Below are 23,335 nucleotides of genomic sequence, written 5' to 3' on the forward strand. Positions count from 1 at the left end.
TTAGAAATAATTATTACAGTACAATTTTAATGGAAATACAATACCTAGAATATAATATGACCTGTGAGACTACAAAAGTATGCTGACTGTTGATGGGCAACCTTAATTCCCCTTCTTCCCTTTGGGTTCTTTCATATCTTTAAACTAGACTTGACACCCCTTCAAAGAGTACATGGCTACCCTATCACAAGGGGAAGAGTAATTGCTCACTGCTGTTTCTGCCTATACAGTATGTTGAACAGTTCTCAGATGCAGTGTAGCAGAAATCATACTGGAAAAATCACAGTGAAACTGAAAGATGAATGCTTGGTTTATTCCTACTATTTGAGTCTGCATTTGTAAACATTTGTTTCTCCTCCATTTCAAGGTAGAAAAAGAGTAGCAAAACTTCAAGTCTACACATGACATGAAAGTAAAAGGATAAAAGAAGTCCTAACATCAGGAAATGAGGTAGCAATTTTTTGTAGAAGAAAATGTTAAGCTTATTGCAAGAGACATGTCCAAATGTGTTGCTTAATTTGTTGTGGTCCACAAACACATTAAGTATTTTAAATACTGTATATATTTCAACATGTTTCTATATCTTAACTCTTTTTGTCTCTTATCAGCTCTCAGTAAGTTGTTGGGAATTAACAGAATTAACAGTTCTGGATATAATTTTTCAAAAGGTCATGAACTTGGTTGTCATATCAGAAGCTCAGAAAAGTAAAATGGGCCTGGAAAAAGTGTTTCATCTCTGCTACACTTGTGAAACTCTATGGTTGATTTTGTTTTTAAAATTATTAAATTTCATTTCAATTTAAATTGCAGTTCTAAAATCTTAGACTTTTAATGGCATTCTTATTTTGGCTATAGCTAACTTGCAAAACTCATATGCCTATGGTGGAGAGTTCATTTTTAAAGCAAGGATTAGATCATTTGAACCCATAAAAGCCCAGTTCACCACTGTGGGCTTTGGCACAGATGAATCTCAGCTCACCCCACCCCACCCACGTCTTTTTCTTTATTTTAAAAATGTTGTGTGGAACCACCTCCTCACTGAGATCACTCAGGCCCCCCTTCCTTTTAAACTTCAGGTACTTGACAAAGATATTTCTATTTCAGCAGGCATTTTAAGTAAGTTGTAGTTTGCATAATTTGTGGTATTGCTTTCCATACCTATGTCACAAGGCTATTTACAAAATGCAAAAAACAACAATAACCCACCAGTTACATATCAGCAAATAAATTTAAAAACAATACTAAACAAACACCTGTGGCACAGACCTGTTCTTTCAGCTGGGAAAACTTGAGTGAACAAAAACGTTTCCAGTTGTTTCTGGATAAATGCAGATAGTGGGTGACTATAGAGCTTACATTTTGACCTGTGGTTTTTGTTTGCTTTAAATACTGTATTATTTTGAGTGATCGATTGTTTTATTGATTATATAAACCACTTTGTGATCAAGTGTGGTGAAATATAAAGAATGGAAATGAATAATAATAAAAATCAGGTTGAAACAATTGACATTCCATTTATCACATATTTAACACTCTAGTGCCAAGCAAATGTGTAAATACTGAGTGGGATTCCTTGCTATTAACAGCATCTCTGCCTGTCTTTCTCAATATCCCTTCTTAAAGAAATAAGCAACATAACTCAAATGTAATGCAAGGATATGTCATGTTTTGTGTGATAGGGTTGTAGCCAACTAAGTAATACTCAGAGTAGATCCATTAAAATTAATGTGCTTAAGTTATACCTTCCCATTTATTTTAATGAGTCTACACTGAGAAGGATTAACATTGGCTAAACTCCATAGTCCCAAGCCATGGAAAACACGTTGCCTGAAAGCCAACAATTCTAGAGACTAAAAAAATTGTATCATAATTGCTGATACCACTGCTTACTACCTCTGATGTCTGCCGTTCTTGGCTTTAATCTTTTAAAAATACAATTACTATACTATATACATACTTCATTGGTAGACGAGGAGGGAGGGCCAGAAAAGGCAGCATGTGAAACACAGGTGTCAGCATTTGCTGAGGAAGAACTGGTACATTATCAACTAATCCACCTTCTGCTATTTGTGATTTCCTCTCCAACAGCTGTGGCATTAAATAAGAGCTCACTGCATTTGTGAAGAATTAGAGAACTTAATGGGGATAGGGGTACCACTGCTGAAGCATTGGGGAAAGACAGGGGAAGTGGGGATTTTGAAGGAAATGTTAGACACTTGGGGTGGGAGTTGGGGGAAGAGTTCATTATTCAGCTGTGCTTCTAGATTTATCAGTGGGAATTGCTATGGTTCTTTGTTCTTGTCTTTCCACTAAGGCTGATATGGCACTATACATGCACCGTAGGCTCTTGTATGGTCTACTGAGAGAGTCCTAGGGAGTTTATTTTAATTGCAGAACAAAGTTGGTGTCGACTTCTGCCAGCTGCTAACAGGAGTCCTCCAAGATAGGCTAGATAACATACACAGATTCTTGTGCTAACTGCTTTATAGAGAGATTCATTCTTTGAGTCAGAAAGAGGTGATTATATACATCCTAATTATATGCATCTTTACTCAGAAGCAAGTGTACATAGTACCACAGCCATAGTGATAGATCTCAGTTTATTTAACCTGTTCCATTGTTCGTATGCAAGAAAATGTTGACTTTTTAAAGACTAGGGTGTGCAACCTGTAGGCCAATATTATTCATAGTTTTTCAAAATAAAGAACCGCTGAGTGGAATAGGATTTACTTCATAGTAAGTGTGCACAGGATTGCAGATTGAAGTTTAGGTCAGAGAAGTTACTGTTTTGCACAGGGCTATATTACCATTTGGAGGTGGTCAAAAATGAGATGGCAAGAATAAATATTGACATCCTGGGCATCAGTGAACTAAAATGGACGGGAATGGGTGAATTCAGTTCGGATGACCATCATATCTACTACTGTGGGCAAGAAACCCGTAAAAGAAATGGAGTGGCCCTCATAGTCAACAAAAGAGTGGCGAAGGCTGTACTGGGATGCAATCTCATAAATGATAGAATGATCTCGATACGAATCCAAGGCAGACCTTTTAACATCACAGTAATCCAAGTTTATGCACCAACTACTGGTGCTGAAGAAACTGAAATTGACCAATTCTATGAAGACTTACAACACCTTATAGAAGTGACACCAAAGAAGGATGTTCTTCTCATCATAGGGGATTGGAATGCTAAAGTAGGGAGTCAAGAGATAAAAGGAACAACTGGCAAGTTTGGCCTTGGAGATCAAAACGAAGCAGGGCAAAGGCTAATAGAGTTCTGTCAAGAGAACAAGCTGGTCATCACAAACACGCTTTTCCAACAACACAAGAGACGACTCTACACATGGACATCACCAGATGGGCAGCATCGAAATCAGATTGATTATATTCTCTGCAGCCAAAGATGGAGAAGCTCTATACAGTCAGCAAAAACAAGACCTGGAGCTGACTGTGGCTCAGATCATCAGCTTCTTATAGCAAAATTCAAGCTTAAACTGAAGAAAGTAGGAAAAACCACTGGGCCGGTAAGATACAATCTAAGTCAAATCCCTTATGAATACACAGTGGAAGTGAGGAACAGGTTTAAGGATTTAGATTTGGTGGACAGAGTGCCTGAAGAACTATGGATGGAGGCTCGTAACATTATACAGGAGGCAGCAACGAAAACCATCCCAATGAAAAGGAAATGCAAGAAAGCAAAGTGGCTGTCCAATGAGGCCTTACAAATAGCGGGGGAGAGAAGGCAAGCAAAATTCGAGGGAGATGGTGAAAGATACAGGAAATTGAATGCAGATTTCCAAAGAATAGCAAGGAGAGACAAGAAGACTTTCTTAAACGAGCAATGCAAAGAAATAGAGGAAAGCAATAGAATGGGAAGAACCAGAGATCTGTTCAAGAAAATTGGAGATATGAAAGGAACATTTCGTACAAAGATTTCCATAATAAAGGACAAAAGTGGAAAGGACCTAACAGAAGCAGAAGACATCAAGAAGAGGTGGCAAGAATACACAGAGGAATTATACCAGAAAGAAATGGATGTCCCGTATACCCCAGGTAGTGTGGTTGCTGACCTTGAGCCAGACATCCTGGAGAGTGAAGTCAAATGGGCCTTAGAAAGCACTGCAAATAACAAGGCCAGTGGAAGTGACGGTATTCCAGCTGAACTACAGTGGTACCCCGCAAGACGAACGCCTCGCGAGACGAAAAACTCGCAAAACGAAAGGTTTTTTCGTTTTCGAGTTGCCTCGCAAGACGAATTTCCCTATGGGCTTGCTTCGCAAAACGAAGCTTGCCCCGGGGACAGCGGGTCTTCTCTTTTGAAGCAAGGGGCGGCGGGGAGATCGCTTCTCCCCACCGCCCCTTGCTTCAAAAGAGGTCCGGGGGCAGCTCTTCCCGCTGCCCCCGGACCTCTTTTGAAGCAAGCGGCTGCGGGGAGATCGCTTCTCTCCGCAGCCGCTTGCTTCAAAAGAGATCCCGGACCTCTTTTGAAGCAAGCGGCTGCGGGGAGATCGCGTCTCTCCGCAGCCGCTTGCTTCAAAAGAGATCCCGGACCTCTTTTGAAGCAAGCGGCTGCGGGGAGATCGCGTCTCTTCACAGCCGCTTGCTTCAAAAGAGATCCCGGACCTCTTTTGAAGCAAGCGGCTGCGGGGAGATCGCGTCTCTCCGCAGCCGCTTGCTTCAAAAGAGATCCCGGGGCGGACTTCCGGCGGTGCGCGTCTTCGGCGTGAGAAGGGTTTTGGCAGAGCGCAAACCCGGTCCGGTAAGGAGGGGAAAAAGGGGGTGCCAAAGGGCGAGAGCACCCCAGATACACGTCCGGAGGGTGTCCGGAGATACAGGGAGCCAGCAGAGACCGGACGCAGCTCGCTTCACTGTCAGGTAACCTTGTAAAAGGCGAAGAGAGCAGCGGCGCTGAGCAGCAGGTCCAAGGCAGCCATTTCCTCCCCCCCTCCTATCAAGGACAGCCCTATTCTCGCCGGAGATTAGCGCCCCGTTCCCAAACAAAAGTAACCCGGAGACGAACAATTTAAAGGCTGAATAACTTTGGAAGCGGAGCGTCACCGGGGAAAAAACGGAGTTACAGGGGTTCTGTCTTTATCAGGAATTGAAGGCTATGCAGTGAAACGGCAGAGCAGGGTAAAAGGCTGGAGTTACCACCAGAGATTACATTGTTTCCCTGAAAGACATACTTGCTAAACACCAAACCTCTTTTGAAAGAGGCGTTTAAACAGGGAACAGAAAACGAAGTTACTGAATTGGAACAATCTAAATAGCCTAAAGGGAGCGCTGGGAAACAATAACTAGACTGCGCTACACCCAGCAGAAAGCGGAAGAGAAGGACGGTATCGGCGCCATTAACGGAAGCAGAACGGGCTAGCGACTAAGCAAAAAAAAAACAAAAAAACCAGCAGCTCAAGCTAACCTGATCCAGCAACTCTGTGACTGTGTTCTTATCCAATTGTTAATCGACGAAATTGACTTGCCCAACTCAACCTCATTTGCGCTTTTCGCGATTTCCGTGGATTGTTTAAGAGCCGGGAAGCTGCCCTCCACCTACGTGGTCAGACTCCAGGACTGCCTGTGTGAAGAGTTTGCCTAACGGACTAAACAGCGACAGAGACGCCACGCAGATACAGCGTTGCTACTCTGCACCGCAGGATCTTTCGACGCGTTCTGGGTCTGTGCCGAGGTCTTCCTATGCAGCGAATCTCTGAATCATCGAATTAAGTTATACGGCGAACTAAGCCAAAAAGTGACAGAGAGTGCCACCTTGTGGTCAAAGTAATATCGCATGCGGAATTCAGTAATTTGATTCAATCCTCTTCCCTTCACTGCACTTTAATTAGGCAACAAAATACCTTAATCCAGTAACTTCTCCCTCTCCCCCACCTTCTCCACCTTCTCCACTTCCCACTCTTTCTTTTTTCTTTTACTTTACTTTTTTTATTTTTTATTCCCTTCTTTCCCCTCCCTCTTCCTTCTTCTCCCTTTAACTTTTTCCTTTCCTTCTCTCCTTCCTCCTTTTTTCTCTTCCTTCCCCACACATCTAACCTCTCACAGGTAGAACGGGGTTTGGACTATTGACTAAGAAACCCTAGATCCTCCATCAATTCTCTAAAGAACTATTTACGCTGATTGGAGATACACCCCCATCGGCTGACGTTTGAAGTCTCAGACGTTTGAACTTTAACCTAAGGGTTTTTGTAAATATCCTCAACGAATAGGTGAAAAGGAATAAGGACAGACAAAAAAACTGGTAAAAACTGCGGGGGGAGTTAATCAGGGTAAATTAGTTCCAGGCTAAGATTGTTGTATCCATATTGTCTGTTGTATTAAGCACTAAGTACTGATCTAATCTAGTACCAAGAATGTCAAATACCGGGAAAAGACCAGAAGGAGGAACACCAGTGGAAAGAAAAGGATCAAAACAAGAGGGGGACTTTAGAGCAGAGATTCTGAGAATGTTTGCGGAGATAAAACAGAGTGAGAAGAATGTAGAGTGTAAGTTAGGTCAACTAGAATACAGAATTGGGGAAGTAGATAAGAAGCTAGACGAAACAGTTAATGAATTAAAGATTCAGCTGAAGGAGGTATTTAGGAGGACACAGACAGTGGAGGAAGGTTTGAAAAAGACAAGAGCAGAAGTGAGAGAGGTAAGACGAGAGGAAGAAAAGATAAGAGCTGAGATTCTGGATTTGAATAAAAGCCAAGAGGACATGAAAGATTGGATTGCACTGAATGAATTAAGACAAAGAGAGTCTAATCTTAGGATGAGAGGCATACCCGAAACACCGGGAGAAAATATAAAAGAGAAAATAATAGCAGAATTGGCCCCCTGGTTGGAGGTTCCAATAGAGGAGGTTGGAAAGACAGTGCAATCGGCTTTCAGACTAAAAACTAAGACATTAAAGAACAAAAAATTTCCAGGAGACTGCCTAATTGTGTTCAAGGATAGAGAAATAAGAAATAGGGTCCTTCAAAAGAACAGAGAGAAAAGGTTAGTCATTGAAGGGATGAACATAGTGATTTTTAAAGATATCCCAGTTAGACTTCTAAAACGTAGGGACCCCTATAAAGAATTGGCACAGATACTCAAAAGGAATAACATCGAGTTTAAGTGGGAGTTTCCCGAGGGCATTTCTTTCGTATATAAGAGTAAAAGACAAAAACTGACGAATCCAGAAGAAACAGATAAGTTCTTAAGGAAATATAAAGAACTGAAACCGCAAAGGGGGGAGAGTGGAGGAGAGGAGGAGGGCGCCGGAGGGGATCTGGAGGGGGGAGAGAAGAACCAGGGAGGGGAGGGGGGAGAGGAGGGAGCGACGGAAGAGGAAATTTAAAAAGAATAACAACTTCTCCTCTTCCTCTGTATAAATTAAACCAAAATGGCGTTGAAAGTGTACAGCTGGAATGTTAAGGGGATGAATGATAAAGGAAAGAGGAATAAAATTGAACATATTTTGAAGAAAGAAAGCCTAGACATTATCTGTCTCCAGGAGACTCATATAGCGAGGAAACACAAAAGAGTTCTGATTAACCATAGACTGGGAAATGAATTTGTATCCTCAGACCAGAGCAAAAAAAGGGGGGTAGTTATCTATATTAACAAACAAATCGAAGCGAAACAACTATTCAAAGACGAAGAAGGAAGGATAGTAGCAGCTCAAATCAACTGGCAGGGAGAAAAGATAATAATAGTGGGAATATATGCCCCCAACGATAACAAATCAGAGTTTTATGGGAGGCTCGAAGAAAAGTTGCTGGACTACGTAGATCAGAAAATTATATTACTAGGAGATATGAATGGTGTGGTGTTGTTAGAGCGAGATAGGCAAAGGAATACTAAGAGCAAAGAGGGGAAGTTACCTAGAACTTTTTTTTCCCTGGTACAAAACTGTAATTTAGTAGATATTTGGAGATACAAATACCCCCTGGAAAAACAATACACTTTCTTCTCAGAACCTAATGAGTCGCTATCGAGACTCGATCAGATTTGGATTTCGAAAGCATTAGTCTTAAGAACGACAAAGGTAGAGATACAGGTCAGAACAATTTCAGACCATAACCCAGTAAAAATGGAACTGAAAGGGCAAGAAAGCAGATTAAACAGATGGAAGCTCAAGGACTATCTGTTGGATGACCAAGAGATAGTAGAAAAGGCCCAAAATAGACTAAAAGAATATTTCGAAGAAAACGTAGGCAAAGGCACAAAAATAAAGGTGGTCTGGGATGCTGGTAAGGCGGTAATGCGCGGCTTCTTTATTCAACAGAGTGCAATTAAGAATAAAAAAAGGGAAAAGGGGAAAAAAGAAATCGCAAAGCAATTAGAGGAGAACGAACAGAAATTAAGTCAAAATCCAAAAAACAAGAAAATAAAAGAAAACATTAAAGTATTACAATCCCAATACGCAATGTTGATAAACAGAGAGGTAGAATGGAAAGTCAAAAGATTGAGACAGAGGAATTTTGAATATGCCAATAAATCTGGGAAGCTTCTAGCGTGGCAACTGAAAAAAAGAAAGGAACAGAACACAATAAATAGGATAGTGGTGGAAGGAGAAGAGATAAACAAGCCAAAAGAAATAAGGAGAGCCTTCACGGACTTCTACGGAGGACTCTTTAAAAATACAGGAAGGAATATGACGAGAAAAATAGAGAGATACCTAAAATCCAAAAATATCAATAAAATCACCACAGCAGCAAAAGAGGAGTTGAACGCCCCAATTAAGACAGTAGAAATTAAAGCAATAATAGCAGATTTAAAAAATGGGAAAGCCCCAGGCCCAGATGGGTTCACTGGCAAATATTATAAAGAGTTGGAATCGGTCCTGTTGAACCCATTACAAGAAGTGATGAATAATATCCTTAAGGAAAGAGAAATACCAGAGACTTGGAAAGAGGCACTGATTACACTAATCCCCAAACAAGACTCTGACCCAGAACAAATCAAAAATTACAGACCGATTTCTTTGTTAAATATAGATTACAAGATCTTTTCAGGAGTCCTGGCAAGGAGACTAAAAACTATTCTGGTAGAAAGTATTCACAAAGATCAATCCGGCTTTTTGCCAGGAAGACAAATGAAAGACAATATAAGGAGTGTTATCAATATAATAGAATACCTAACAGACAGATGTGACAAAGAAGGTTTACTGTTATTTGTCGACGCCGAGAAAGCGTTTGACAATGTAAACTGGGAATTCTTGTTGAAACAATTAGAATACATGGAAGTGGGCACCGAATTTTACAATGGGATAAAAGCAATTTATACCGAACAAAGAGCAAGACTGATAATAAACAATGTGGAGTCGACGGAACTGATAGTAAGCAAAGGTACAAGACAGGGGTGCCCGCTGTCCCCACTATTATTTGTAATGATATTAGAGGTATTATTAAACTCTATTAGAGACAACAAAGAAATCAAAGGAATCAGAGTTGGCCAACACGAATACAAGATTAAGGCTTTTGCGGACGACTTGGTCGTAACAATAGAAGACCCACTCGATTCAATAAAAGAAGTTCTGACGGAGTTCGATCAATATGGGGAAGTAGCAGGCTTCAAATTGAATAAAAAGAAAACAAAAATAATAACTAAAAACATGCTAGCAGATAAAATTGAGGAACTACAAAGAGAAACAGAAATAGAAGTGACTAAGAAAGTGAAATATTTGGGCATATGGGTAACGTCAAAGAACATAGACTTATTTAAAAACAACTATGAAACAGCATGGAAAGGAGTTAAAAAGGATATAGAAACGTGGGGTAGACTCAAACTGTCATTCTGGGGGAGAATAGCCACGATTAAAATGTCGGTACTTCCAAGACTGCTATTTTATTTCCAGACCATCCCGGTGATTAAAGGCATAAAGATATTCAAAACCTGGCACAGGGAGATTTCCAAATTTATCTGGCAGGGGAGGAAACCGAGAATAAAATTTAAACTATTAACGGATTCTAAAGAAAGGGGAGGCTTTGCCCTGCCAGATTTGAAAATATACTTTGAGGCATCATGCCTGTGCTGGGTTAAAGCTTGGATAAAATTAGAAGAGGTAGAAGTGTTAGACTTGGAAGGCCATGACAATCGATTCGGGTGGCACGCTTATCTGTGGCATGGGAAGAAGAAAGTACATAAAGATTTTGGGAATCACATTTTTAGGGGCCCTCTGATGGAAGTGTGGGAAAGGTATAAAGATGTCTTAGAACCTAAAACACCACAATGGCTGTCACCACTAGAAGTCATGTCGGTTAAAAAGAGCGATAAGAGAACCAAATGGGCAACCTATGAACAACTATTAACGAAGGAGGAAGGGAAGTGGAAATTGAGGCCGTATGACCAGGTTAAGTCCCATGTGTTTGATTGGCTGCATTACCATCAGATACACGGAATGTTCAGGAAAGATGTAAAAGAGAAAGGATATGCGGATAAGAATTCTAAATTCCAAACCGAGATTTTGGAGAACAATACAAAAATTTTGTCCAAAATGTACAAAATATTACTGGAATGGAATCTAGTGGACGAGGAAGTTAAGGCAGTAATGACACATTGGGCCAGAGATCTGGGTCGTAATATTTATTTTGAAGAGTGGGAGAAACTCTGGAACCAACATATCAAATTTACGGCCTGTGTACTATTAAAGGAGAACTTAATGAAAATGTTTTATCGCTGGTATTTAACCCCTGTAAAATTAGCTAAAATGTACGGATCCGATAACAAATGCTGGAAGTGCAGAGAAAAGGAGGGGACTTTCTACCACATGTGGTGGGAATGCCAAAAGGTTAAAGGGTTTTGGGAAAGCATTTACAATGAAATGAAGAAAATGCTAAAATATACTTTTGGTAAAAGACCGGAGGCGTTCCTGCTGGGTCTGGTAGGTAGAGAGATTAAGAAGAAAGATCACAAGCTGTTTCAATATGCAACAACGGCAGCAAGGGTCCTAATAGCGAAAAACTGGAAATCAGAGGCTATACCGACACGGGAGGAATGGCGATCAAAACTTCTAGATTATGTGGAATTGGACAGGTTGACAGGAAAAATTAGATACATCAAAGATCAGAGGTTTATCAAAGATTGGGAAAGTTTTACAAGATATCTGGAAAGTCTAACAGAGGATCAGATAACTCTGGTGGGTTTTAAAGATGCTCTGTAAAAGATAAAGGGTAATGTTCAAAGGAAATGCATAAATGAGATAGTTTAATGGCATTACAAACAAAGGAATGCAGAAATAATGTTTATTATGAACAAGGACGATTTGTGGTAAGACTGAAGGAAGTCACCATTTCAAAGATAATGTAAAGAAATGTAATAATTTGCTCTTTACTTTGATTTTGTAAACAATAAAGATTATGCATGAAAAAAAAAAAACAAAAGAGATCCCGGACCTCTTTTGAAGCAAGCGGCTGCGGGGAGATCGCTTCTCTCCGCAGCCGCTTGCTTCAAAAGAGATCCCGGACCTCTTTTGAAGCAAGCGGCTGCGGGGAGATCGCGTCTCTCCGCAGCCGCTTGCTTCAAAAGAGATCCCGGACCTCTTTTGAAGCAAGCGGCCGCGGGGAGATCACGTCTCTTCGCAGCCGCTTGCTTCAAAAGAGATCCCGGACCTCTTTTGAAGCAAGCGGCTGCGGGGAGATCGCGTCTCTCCGCAGCCGCTTGCTTCAAAAGAGATCCCAGACCTCTTTTGAAGCAAGCGGCTGCGGGGAGATCGCGTCTCTCCGCAGCCGCTTGCTTCAAAAGAGATCCCGGACACCTGCCCCAGCCGCTGGGCTTCGTAGCGCTGCTGCGAAGCCGGGCGGGGGGCGGGAACACCTGCCCCAGCCACCCCGCTTCGGAACGCTGCTCCGAAGCGGGGTGGGGGGGCGGGAACACCTGCCCCAGCCGCCGGGCTTCGTAGCGCTGCTGCGAAGCCGGGCGGGGGGGCGGGAACACCTGCCCCAGCCACCCCGCTTCGGAACGCTGCTCCGAAGCGGGGTGGGGGGGCGGGAACACCTGCCCCAGCCGCCGGGCTTCGTAGCGCTGCTGCGAAGCCGGGCGGGGGGCAGGAACACCTTCTGAAGGCGGGCGGGGGGCGAAAGTCTTTGTCCCCCCTGCCTGCCTTCCCAGGGGCTTTTAAATCGCCCCGGACAGCGGAGAAGTCCTCCGCTGTCCCAGGTTTTTTAAAATGCTGGGGGTGGGAAGAAAAGCCCTTGTCCCCGCCCCCCAGCCTTCAGAAGAGGTCCGGGGACAGACTGTCCCCGGACCTGGTCTGAAGGCGGTTTCCCTAGGAACGCATTAATTGATTTTCAATGCATTCCTATGGGAAACCGTGCATCGCAAGACGAAAAAACCGCAAGACGAAGAGACTTGCGGAACGAATTAATTTCGTCTTGCGAGGCACCACTGTATTTAAAATTTTAAAAGATGATGCTGTTAAGGTGCTACACTCAATATGCCAGCAAGTTTGGAAAACTCAGCAGTGGCCAGAAGATTGGAGAAGATCAGTCTACATCCCAATCCCAAAGAAGGGCAGTGCCAAAGAATGCTCCAACTACCGCACAATTGCACTCATTTCACACGCTAGCAAGGTTATGCTTAAAATTCTACAAGGAAGGCTCAAGCAGTACGTGGACCGAGAACTCCCAGAAGTGCAAGCTGGATTTAGAAGAGGCAGAGGAACCAGAGACCAAATTGCAAACATGCGCTGGATTATGGAGAAAGCTAGAGAGTTCCAGAAAGACATCTACTTCTGCTTCATTGACTATGCAAAAGCCTTTGACTGTGTCGACCACGGCAAACTATGGCAAGTTCTTAAAGAAATGGGAGTGCCAGATCACCTCATCTGTCTCCTGAGAAATCTCTATGTGGGACAAGAAGCTACAGTTAGAACTGGATATGGAACAACTGATTGGTTCAAAATTGGGAAAGGAGTACGACAAGGCTGTATTTTGTCCCCCTGCTTATTTAACTTATATGCAGAATTCATCATGCGAAAGGCTGGGCTGGATGAATCCCTAGGCGGAATTAAGATTGCCGGAAGAAATATCAACAACCTCAGATATGCAGATGACACAACCTTGATGGCAGAAAGTGAGGAGGAATTAAAGAACCTTTTAATGAGGGTGAAAGAGGAGAGCGCAAAATATGGTCTGAAGCTCAACATCAAAAAAACGAAGATCATGGCCACTGGTCCCATCACCTCCTGGCAAATAGAAGGGGAAGAAATGGAGGTAGTGAGAGATTTTACTTTCTTGGGCTCAATGATCACTGCAGATGGTGACAGCAGTCACGAAATTAAAAGACGCCTGCTTCTTGGGAGAAGGGCAATGACAGGCCTAGACAGCATCTTGAGAAGTAGAGACATCACCTTGCCAACAAAGGTTCGTATAGTTAAAGCTATGGTTTTCCCAGTAGTGATGTATGGAAGTGAGAGCTGGACCATAAAGAAGGCTGATTGCCAAAGAATTGATGCTTTTGAATTATGGTGCTGGAGGAGACTCTTGAGAGTCCCATGGACTGCAAGAAGATCAAACCTCTCCATACTGAAGGAAATCAACCCTGAGTGCTCACTGGAAGGACAGATTGTGAAGCTGAGGCTCCAGTACTTTGGCCACCTCATGAGAAGAGAAGACTCCTTGGAGAAGACCCTGATGTTGGGAAAGATGGAGGGCGCAAGGAGAAGGGGGCGACAGAGGACGAGATGGTTGGATAGTGTTTTCGAGGCTACCAGCATGAGTTTGACCAAACTGCGGGAGGCAGTAGAGGACAGAGGTGCCTGGCGTTCTCTGGTCCATGGGGTCACGAAGAGTCGGACACGACTAAACGACTAAACAACAACAACATATTACCATATTTCAAATCTGCATGTACTCCTGACTTTGTTACTGGAGAGGACACATGGCTGGGCACCACTGAAGTACTTATATAATTCTACAGCGGGAATAAGGTACTGGTATAAATAAATACTTTGAATTTAAAATGGCTGCCTTTGCTGTTGATGTATACCCTTAATGGACCCAATGAGCAATGGAAGTCAGGATTTTGCTGCCAAGTGTGGATTGGCCCTTAAACAACCATACATTGCTTTTGTATTTAGTCCTGTTCCACTTTGCTCTTCTTCCTGTTTTGCTTCCTTTGTGTTGAACTTTAGATTGCAAGCTTCTTGAGGCAGGAGTCTGCCCTCTTGTACTCTAAAGTAGCTGACACACTGGTGGCATACACAGGAGCCGGCTCCTAGGGGCCAGGGTCCCTTCCACCCCCAGTAAAATATTTGAGGCCCCATCCTAAAGTTGATGGGCATTGCCATTCAAGCGGTGAGTGTGTGCCACATCTTATGATCAATTATGCAGGGTGGGGTTTACCTGCCCCCCCCCCATATTTTATTCAAGTTGGTACCCCCGAAGGCATATAAATATATAAATGATCATCATAATTCACCATCTTACGGGTATTTTTGGTTGCTTGTAGAAATCACAATAGGACATAAGACATTGTACCTTACTGCAGACTCTTCAAAGGATTACCTTGGTTTTGGAAAGTTCATAATAACCAGTTGGGTCTGGCCAGGGCAGGGATGGGTGTGTTGATCTTCACTTTGTGCTATGATCACAGGGAAGACTTTTATTGTATTTCAGGAAATTTTGTTTTACTCTGGACATCGGGAGAGTGGGGAAGCTTTGACTTTCTGGATGCTGTTAGACTTCAACTTCTGTCAGCTCTAGCCTGCAGAGAATATGGGCTATATAGAGAGCCATAGGTCCCCCTTCACTGCTTTAAATGAACAGATTTGGAAATCATTTATCTAAGGATGTGGATAAAAAATCTTTTGTCATCTGGCTTGCTTGGGCTGAAGGGAGTTGGAATCCAACAACATCTGGAGTTCCAAAGGTTACCCATCCATAATGCAGTTTGAGGACACACTCTTTTCACACTGGTTATGCATTGCATAGATAACCATGGTTACAACTGAGCATGATAAGTGCAATGCTGTTTGTGTCTACTCAGAAGAAAGTCCTCACTGGGCTTACTCCTTAGCAAATGTGTATAGAATTGCAGCCTAAAAAATTGGTTTTAGCCAGCTGAGAAGCTTTTGTTTTCTAAGCTTCTGCATGGAAAATTTGAGTGGAATGCTGACATGGACAGATTGTGAAATGTGGCATGGGCTTTGCCGCACTAATTCCACACTTCTTTATAGCAAAGTTTTTTTTAAAAAACAATCCAAGTGTCCCATAACTTATAAGGGATATTTCTTTGCCACCTGCTGCTATGAGCAACTCGTGGAATGATTTGTTTCACATGAAACCATGGTGTTCAAGTAGATCACCCATACAGTTTTCGATGCAATTTGCTTGCATGGAATTAAGGCTTTTACTTCTAAGTAAAAAGGGTTAGTATTTGGTTGTTGATCATAGAAATACTGAAAGAATCATAAGCTACTGTTCCTCAGCTGTATATAAGCCAGTTGTACAGATAGCGCAGCCTAAGTGCATGTTTTCACATGCCTTCTGCTGACTTTAACATTGAATTCAGTTCTCATGAGTGCTTCTGAAGGGCATAAATTTACCCCCTTGCATATTTGCTGTCTCACTTTCAGCACACTGTTTTTACTTTTCAAAGCATAGAATGACATAGTCTGTAATACTCTCTTCCCCCACTTGCTGATGCCTCCTGACTATCAAACTTTATCGATGGATGACGGCAAACAAAACACAGTCTGGGAGACGTGCCTTGGCACTGGGATGATGTTCCTAAATACAAGCACCCACTTAACCACATGCAGCCTTTTACCTTCCACCTGTTAGAATAGTAGCCTAATGTATTTCACACATGTTAGTGGTAAATACCACCCTCATAAATCATCTGATGGTGTCTTTCTCATGGACTGGAGATAGTCAGCAATTCAGACTTGCCAGCTTTGGATTGAGAAACTCTAGTCACTTGAAATTGTGTGTCTTTCTCTCTGGCATTTTTTTTCACATGGTAGTAGTTTATGATCCATCCCATGCTGATAGGAATTTTATCAGTGCTGTATGTACCCTGCACAATGCTATATATTTTCGTGCAATTCTGAAGAAAGCTACCGTATTTTTCGCTCTATAAGACGCACCAGACCACAAGACGCACCTAGTTTTTGGAGGAGGAAAACAAGAAAAAAAAATCTGAATCTCAGAAGCCAGAACAACAAGAGGAATCGCTGCGCAGCGATCCCTCTTGTTGTTCTGGCTTCTGGGATAGCTGCGCAGCCTACATTCGCTCCATAAGACGCACACACATTTCCCCTTACTTTTTAGGAGAGAAAAAGTGAGTCTTATAGAGCAAAAAATACGGTAACCAAAATTTGCCAGCAAGAGAAGTATCATTTGAAAAGGATATACAGAACAAGCAACTTTGTATGAGACTTACTTATTCTGTTGTAATTTAGTCTGCTTCTGATAATTAAACCCTAAAGATCAATAATAGAATCACAGAGTTGGTCATCTAATTCAATCCCTTGCCAAGGCAGGAAATCCACTGTTACAGTATCCCTGATAGAATCATAGATTCACAGAATTGTAGAGTTGAAAGGGACCCCTAGGGCAGTGTTTCCCAACCTTGGGCCTCCAGCTGTTTTTGAACTACAATTCCCATCATCCCTGACCACTGGTCTTGCTAGCTAGGGATGATGGGAGTTGTAGTCCAAAAACAGCTGGAGGCCCAAGGTTGGGAAACACTGCCCTAGGGTCATCTAGTCCAACCTCCTGTATTGCAGGAATCTCAACTAAAACATCCATGACAATGGCCATGCAACCTCTGCTTAAAAACCTCCATGGAAGGAGAGTCCACAACCTCCTGAGGGAGTCTGTTCCACTGTCAAACAGCTCTTACTGTCAGTAAGTTCTTTCTGGTGTTTAGTCGGGATCTCCTTTCTTTTAACTTAAATCCATTGGTTTGAGTCCTACCTTCCAGAGCAGGAGAAAACAAGCTTGCTCCATCTTTCATGTGACAGCCTTTTAGATATTTGAAGATGGCTATCCTCTCAGTCCCCTCTTTTCCAGGCTAAACATACCCAATTCCCTCAACTGTTCCTCATAAGGCTTGGTTTCCAAACCCTTGATCATCTTGGTCGTCCTCCTCTGTACATGTTCCAACTTGTCAATATCCTTCACAAATTGTAGTGCACTCTTACACTATAGTGCAACAAAATTGGGACAAAAATAAACTGGAACATTTGTGGTTGGAAAGTTACAGGATTTAAGCAAGAAGGTCCAGGGCATACATTGAATGGAAGCGAAGCAGTATGTCAGTCCCAAAAATTTTGCAGGTTCCAACAGTTGAAAGCAGGATCACATATAGCACACCAACTCTGCCATGAGCACAATCATGAATTCATAACAAAAAGGGTATCTGGAGGGGCCCCACAGGCAGTCTGTTCCACCATCAAGCAGCTTAGATTGCCAAGAATTTCTTAAGTTTACAGTATTCCAAATCATTTTCTTGTAATTTTAAACCCATTGGTTTGTGTCCTGTCTCTGGAGCAACAGAAAACAAATTTGCTCCATCATCTGACACCCCTTCAAATGTTTGAAAATGCCTATTGTATCATCTCTTAACCAACTCTTCTGCAGACTAACAGATGCAACTCTTTAAACCTTTCCTGAGCATGGTTTCCAGGCTCCTTCAGATTGCAGTCTTTATCTGCTAACCTCAGCCAGTTATATGCAATCCTGTTTTCTGCCTTATGTATCTGTTTTTTCCTCTTCTCTCTCACTTTTTCCTTGTCTCTCTCCAGCCGCTTCTGTTCTTTCTACTTAACCATCTTTCCCCTTTAAAAAAAAAATCCTGTTAAAGAAGAAGGATGGTTATGCCTCTCTGGTGTGACCCACTTAAATTTGGCTTGCAACCAAGTTTGAGGTCCTGGCCCATCAGTTGAAGATCAGTGCTCTAGAGTAACTAGACCTCAGAGATTAAAAAGGCATTAAAAAAATGAATGAACAGTTCCAGCAGTTTAGAAGAAAACAGACAAAGGAAATAGGGAGGAGGGGAAATTTTTGGTTTATTTTTAGAATCTGTGGGTGTGTATTATTGTCAACAATGTCTGTATTTATCGCTGCAGAATGTTTTATCAAAGTGTGTGATTAGATCCAAATAAATTATTAGATATCTACCCAAATGCTACGTGCAAAACCTCAAAAACGCCAACACTTCCCCCCCCGCACTCTCCTTACACAAAGACGTGCAACCCAACCCTAGTGTTAGTTCTGGGTTTGAAATTTTCCTTTGCCAGGAACTAACTCACTAGGTGGCTGTAGGCCAGTCACTGTCTCTCAGTGCTTTAGTTCTCCCAGGTGGGGATAGTAATGCTTACTAAACTGTAACCCTTTGCATGAACAGTGAGAGCATTTAAGGAGCTTCCCCAGGCCTGGACTTGGCTTTACTGCTAGATTCCCATATGGTAGCTGTGCTGAGGAGTGATTTTACTCAGCAGTGGATGGTGTGCCAGCTGCCCAGGTTTGGGAGGAAGATGGGCCTAGTATTTGATCAGACATGTCTTCATTATACAGACACTAGACTACTATAGCATGCTTTACATGAGGTTGCTTCTGCAAACCATCTGGAAGCTACAGCTAGTATATAATGCAGCATCTCACTCATGCCAGCTTTCTGGAGAATGGGGCTTCTCTTTTATATCAGTTGCACTTCCTGATGGTCAGTTTCTGAGCATGGTTCAAAGTGCTGGTTATCACTTTAATAATCCTAAGGTTGGGAGCGAGAAGCTTAAAGCAGAAGGGGGCAGACTTCAGACTTTTGGCTCTACTTAGTTCCTTACTTTATTGTGATTTGCCTTCTGGTTGCGGGGTTTTTTGTGTTGATTGCTAAGATAATTATTCTAAGCATGTTTTGTTTTGTTTTGAACCCACCCCCCACCATTCTAAGCATTTTGAAAATGTAAAAGGTGTTATGCATAAGTACTTATTTTATTATGGCCCATAGGATATTAGAAGACTTGTGAGGTTTTAGCCAACTAGCACAAATACTAACTGACTCTTGATTACAACATAATCAAAACATGTTAATCTCTGAGGTCCACCAACTAGAACCAGGTGCAAAATGGTGGCTGAGGAGGTGATGGAGCCAACTGTCTACTGGACCCCATGTGGTATAAACAGGGAAAACTTGCAGATATAACTGAGTGGCTCCAGGCTATGAATTTTCTAATTTAGAAGTAAAAAAAAGCTTTTTTTTTCATTTTTGCCATCGCTGAACAATTAGAAATCAATTCTTTCTAATCTGTTGCAGATAATACTAGATCTACTTGTAGAACTCAATCTACCATCTGTCTGTCCACCTCTTCTCTTCTCATATCAACAGATTCATCCACTAAGGTACTGTCCTCTTTATGCATATCCCATTTCCATGCAAGATCATGCAAGAGGGCTTTCTCAGTTGTGGCACCTAATTTTTGAAACTCCACACCCCAGAAGATCCACTTAGCATACTCCTTGATGAAATTTTACCACCACCTGAAAACATCCTTATTCCAGCCTTTGACCTGACATTTTGATGTTTCTCTTTTTTCCCTCTGTTTCTCTTGTTAATTTGCTACCTGTTTCCTTGGGATTTGTTTCTAATAACACTGATTTGTGTTTTTAATAGCCCTGATTACAGCATTACCAAGATAATTATTTGAAGCATTTTGAAAATGCAAAAGGTGCTATGCATAAGAACTTGTTTTATTATGGCCCATAGGAAATTAGAAGGCTTGTGACATTTTAGCCAACCAGAATGAATAGTAACTGTGCTTCACTTTACAACAGAATCAAAATAAGTTAATTGTTAACTATAAACATTGAATAATTGGCAGGCACTTAAGATCACCAAATAGCCTTAAACCAGGCAATTACATGCATATGTCCCTATAAATTTATCTTGGTGTCTGTGCTGCAAATGTGAAGTATTCCTGTATTTTATTTGTTTACTACTTTTCAGACAATTATCATCACCCAAAGCTGCTCACATGAATAGAAAAGAGAAAAGCAGGATATGCCACCAGGCTTACAAAGTAAAGACAAGACACAGAAGCGAAGGTGAAGTCAGTTATTCAAGGCCATAACAAAGTGCTGACCATGATACCCAGCTCAGGTAAGGTTGATCTTCGTGTGCTGGGGTTCTTGCTTGATTAACAGTTGGCGGTTTTTGTTCCTTTGGTCATTAAATGGGATCTGAGTGTCCTTTCCCGCTTGTTTCTTCAGTCCCAAGCAAACTGGCCACTAGAACAGTGTTATTTCTGCCAGGGCATTGGGTAAGCAAACTGTTATGTCCGTCCAAGATGTCAGGAAGTGGTGCAGTTCAGAGTGTGGTTTTAACAGGCTTGATGGGGGGGGGGGAGCAGGTCCCACTCTTAATGTGGTATGTGTATTATTTTACCTACTGCAACATGTGGCAAGCCAGCTCTGCTGTGTATGAGGTTCCTTTGGTCCGGCCCCAAGGTGCCCTGATGGCACCACTGATGGCCACTAATGGCAGTGTAATTTGGTTGTGACTTAGGCGAACAAAAACCCTCCTTTGCAGAATAACTGTTAAGATCTGACAGGCAGCATCTGCAGTAATGGTCTTACTCAGGCATAGGCAAACTCGGCCCTCCAGATGTTTTGAGAATACAACTCCCATCCTCCCTAGCTAAAAGGTCCAGTGGTCAGGGATGATGGGAGCTGTAGTCCCAAAACATCTGGAGAGCCAAGTGTGTCTATTCCTGGTCTTACTTAATCATAAAATAGCAAGGTGTGCATATTAAGTTTGTTAAGTATGGCATAGCTCCCGCATGGAAAAGATACCAATGCAAAGTAAAGCTCTAAAAAACATGGGAGCCAGAGATTATTTTGTGGAAATGTGATACAGGTTTATTTAGTACATCAGAAGAGACAGTATAACAATGAGAACACCAGCAACTCATGGCTCTCTCTGAAAATCCAGCACATGACCTTCACTTTTACTTATCTTTTTTGGAAACAGACATGTACACATGGAATATATTGGGGAAAGGGGGGAGATGGGAATTTGTTATGAAAGTACAAGTATATAAACAATGCAATATTTTTAATACAAAAATAAATATTATTTTAAAAAATGTTTGTCAGCTAAGGCAAATTTTGCTTTATGAAAACATCTCCCAATCTTATTTTAAATTTGGCAGTGGCAACCTCAGAACTGTATATCTGTGTGTAGATATGACACACACAACATATATAAGTTTGTGAATGTGTTTATACACACACACACACACACACACACACACACACTCTGAAGGGGGAAAATGTTAAAGCAATGATTTTTTGGGAGCCAAGTACCTCCTTTTATGGAATCATTTAAAGATTGCTCCTTGAGGCAAAGTTTAGGTAATCTCTGGTCCCTCGTGGCTTAGATTTTGAGCTCAAAATAGAACATATACAAATAAGCTCTCATAACAACTGGCAACACATCTGTTTCATTATGTAGGAGAAGAACAGAAGGCGATCCCTTTGGGGTCACCAAAATAAGTATATAAAGTAAATACCACACAGAGAGGAAATGTTTGAAAAAGGTATAGCTAAGAGACTGGGGCTGCTTACACACCTATACATTTAAAGCACATCCCCCGGCACCATGTCTTCTCTAAAATAATGCTTGGGACAGTAGTTTACCCCTCACAGAGCTATAATTCCCATCACCTTAACAAACCACAGCTCTCAATATACTTTGGTAGGGGAAACTTATTTTAAATGTGCTTTAAGTGTATGGTGTGTATGCAACCAGTGTAGCCGACACAAGCCTGTACTTCAAATAAATATTAATCAGAAGCCTGTGGAGAAACATATATTATAGAAATATGAAACACAAGCACTGAAAATAGGTGAGTCATTTACTTTGCCAAAAGAGCTGTTTCCCCTTTAGCTGCAAACTGAGGGCATGGCTTTCCTTTTGTTACTATTCTTTTTCTTCTTCTTTTAAAGCTTTTAAATACTGAATGGTCAAAGGTTTGTGTTTGTCGTTTGGTTGATATTGATTAGTCAAATGGCAACCCTAGAAGATACTGAATTCATAGCTCTTAATAAACCACCTAGAAACTGCAGAACAACAAATACAAAAAAATAAATAAATAATGGCAGTCTTCCAAAGGATTCCTCAAAATGAAGTAATGTCAGTGTTACTGCTGCTGGGTCAACGGAGAAGTAGATTTCTGAGAGACAGTAAAATGCTTGGTATATATGACCTGCTTTGGGAATGACTTGGAATCTGATCTAATCCTTGTGGGGGTAGGGAGTGCAATCCTGGGCTGGTGCTGTAAATTTATTTTAAGTGGATGTCCTTTGCTCCACATTCTCACAAACAACTGGGGAATATATTATAGTTGTTGCTGAAAGCCAGGGAGAGCACACGAGAGAGCAAATAATACTCTTGTTAGTTATGTTTATAGTACACTTTGTTATAGTGTGCCTTAATGTAAAAATAATTTAAAACATGAGCAAAAAAAGAAAATTATTGGTAGAAATGTTTCAACAAAGAATGGGTTTTTGAGAAAGACCATTAATATTCTTAGAAAGTGGGTGGTATGGTGGTATTTCTGCTTTAGTTTCTTTAAAAATAAATATCAAAAATTAGGTAAGTGTGAGAACAGGAAACATCAAACCCACTTTTTTGTATGAATCTGTGACAAGGAAACTGCTGGGCGAATTGACATGCTCTCTCGCACATCTGCTTTCTCCTAATTTGATTGTAAATTCATATGATGCATCACCATGTTTTGGATTTTATACTAAACCACTTTCTGATCATTTAAGGACAATTTCTAAAGCAACAGCAACTCCCCTGTATCCTGGCAAAGCAGACGCAAAAGTGATACTCAGATTGTTTTTAATTTTTTTAATTTTTTAAATTAATTTTTAGATTTTTGCAATTATAATGGGAAAAGAGAGAGAAACAACATCAGCTGACAACATACTCTGATTGTGAGTTTTGAGGAGATTTTGAGCATCACAGGAGAAGGCAAAAGAAGAGGTAACTGGGCTTTAACCAACACTTTGAAGTGATAAAAGTTATTATAAGGGAATGCTGCACTTTGAATTACATATAGTGAATACTCTTATGACAGGGCGAGAGCTGGTTTTTTGTTATGTGTTCAGTGCAGTTGTGCCAGCTTTCCCTGTACAAAAGGTGTACAAGCAATATATTCAGTATGCAAAACAAATGAGATTCCTTTGTAGTGTCTTCGCCATACCAAAAAATATTACGAGTATTTAATCTCATTCTTTCGTTTTGGATATTAATTGCCTAATTTGGGTTGAAAATGTGCTTTTGCCTAGTCAGAGTGGCTAGTTACTCTAGTGGATACTTTTGCATTTGAGTTTGTGTGTG

General features: G+C 41.4%; 1 long non-coding RNA gene across 1 annotated transcript; it reads left to right on the forward strand.

The window, feature by feature from the left end:
* The first annotated feature begins 220 nt into the window (after positions 1-220).
* LOC309377002 lies at positions 221-22,982 on the forward strand. The gene is made up of 4 exons (XR_014171351.1): positions 221-450; positions 19,244-19,329; positions 19,934-20,086; positions 22,868-22,982. It is a non-coding gene; the product is annotated as an uncharacterized lncRNA (long non-coding RNA).
* The last annotated feature ends 353 nt before the right edge of the window (positions 22,983-23,335 follow it).

The sequence above is a fragment of the Podarcis melisellensis genome, assembly GCF_964234715.1.
Source record: "Podarcis melisellensis genome assembly, chromosome: 8".
In the NCBI taxonomy this organism is placed as follows: domain Eukaryota; kingdom Metazoa; phylum Chordata; class Lepidosauria; order Squamata; family Lacertidae; genus Podarcis; species Podarcis melisellensis.